This window comes from Arachis duranensis, chromosome 4, assembly GCF_000817695.3.
Source record: "Arachis duranensis cultivar V14167 chromosome 4, aradu.V14167.gnm2.J7QH, whole genome shotgun sequence".
Taxonomy (NCBI): domain Eukaryota; kingdom Viridiplantae; phylum Streptophyta; class Magnoliopsida; order Fabales; family Fabaceae; genus Arachis; species Arachis duranensis.
In genome coordinates this window covers 65,508,721-65,510,273 of record NC_029775.3, presented here as the reverse complement: position 1 = coordinate 65,510,273, position 1,553 = coordinate 65,508,721, and the positions used below count along the sequence as shown (strand labels likewise).

General features: G+C 35.4%; 1 non-coding gene across 1 annotated transcript; it reads left to right on the top strand.

Annotated features, from left to right (window-relative positions):
• The first annotated feature begins 354 nt into the window (after positions 1-354).
• LOC127746824 (small nucleolar RNA R71) lies at positions 355-462 on the top strand. The gene has a single exon (XR_008008636.1). It is a non-coding gene; the product is annotated as a small nucleolar RNA R71 (small nucleolar RNA).
• The last annotated feature ends 1,091 nt before the right edge of the window (positions 463-1,553 follow it).

Genomic DNA, 1,553 nt, shown 5'->3' with positions numbered 1-1,553 from the left:
AGGATCATAAGCTTCTTCTTCAAATGAAGCGTCCTTAGTACTGCTTAGTGCAGCTTGCATTCTAGACAAACTTTGAGAAATCATATTGACTTGCTGAGTCAATATTTTGTTCTGAGCCAATATGGCATTCAGAGTATCAATCTCAAGAACTCCTTTCTTCTAATTCGTCCCATTGTTCACAGGATTCCTTTCAGAAATGTACATGAATTAGTTATTCGCAACCATTTCAATGAGTTCTTGAGCTTCTGCAGGCGTCTTCTTCAGATGAAGAGATCCTCCTGCAGAGCTGTCCAACGACATCTTGGACAGTTTAGACAGACCATCATAGAAGATACCTATGATGCTCCATTCAAAAAGCATGTTCGAAGGACACTTTCTGATCAATTGTTTGTATCTTTCCCAAGCTTCATAGAGGGATTCACCTTCCTTCTGTCTGAAGGTTTGGACTTCCACTCTAAGCTTACTCAATTTTTGAGGTGGAAAGAACTTTGCCAAGAAGGCATTGACTAGCTTTTCCCAAGAGTTCAGGCTTTCTTTAGGTTGTGAGTCCAACCATATCCTAGCTCTGTCTCTTACAGCAAAAGGGAATAGCATAAGTCTGTAGACCTCAGGGTCAACCCCATTGGTCTTGACAGTGTCACAGATTTGCAAGAATTTAGCTAAAAACTGATGAGGATCTTCCAATGGAAGTCCATGGAACTTGCAATTCTAATACATTAGAGAAACTAATTGAGGCTTAAGCTCAAAGTTGTTTGCTCCAATGGCAGGAATAGAGATGCTTCTCCCATAAAAGTTGGGAGTAGGTGCAGTAAAGTCACCCAGCACCTTCCTTGCATTGTTGGCATTGTTGTTGTTTTCGGCTGCCATATCTTCTTCTTGTTTGAAGATTTCTGTTAGATCCTCTACAGAGAGTAATGCTTTAGCTTCTCTTAGCTTTTGCTTCAAGGTCCTTTCAGGTTCAGGGTCAGCCTCAACAAGAATACTTTTGACTTTGTTCCTGCTCATATGAAAGAGAAGAGAACAAGAAAATATGGAATCCTCTATGTCACAGTATAAAGATTCTTTGAGATGTCAGAGGAAAAGAAGAATAGAAGCAGGAGGTAGAAGAATTCGAAATTATCAAGAGGGATAGAGTTCGAATTGTGTATTGAGGAGGAGTGTTAGTCCATAAATAGAAGGATGTGAGAAGAGGGGAAGAATTTTGAAATTAAAGTAAAAGATTTTAGAATAATTAAAAAAATTTTGAAAATTTGATTGATGATTTTCGAAAACTAAGATTGAGAAAGAAATAAAGTGACTTTTGAAAAAGATTTTGAAATTAGAAATAAAAAAGATATGATTGAAAACTATTTTGAAAAAGATGTTATTAAAAAGATATGATTGAAAAACAATTTAAAAAGATTTGATATTTTTTTTTTAAATTAATGACTTGGCTAACAAGAAATTTAAAAGATATGATTCAAACATTAAACCTTTCTCAACAGAAAAGGCAACATACTTGTAATGTTGAATCAAATCATTAATTATTAGCAAGTATTTTTGAAAAATGGAAA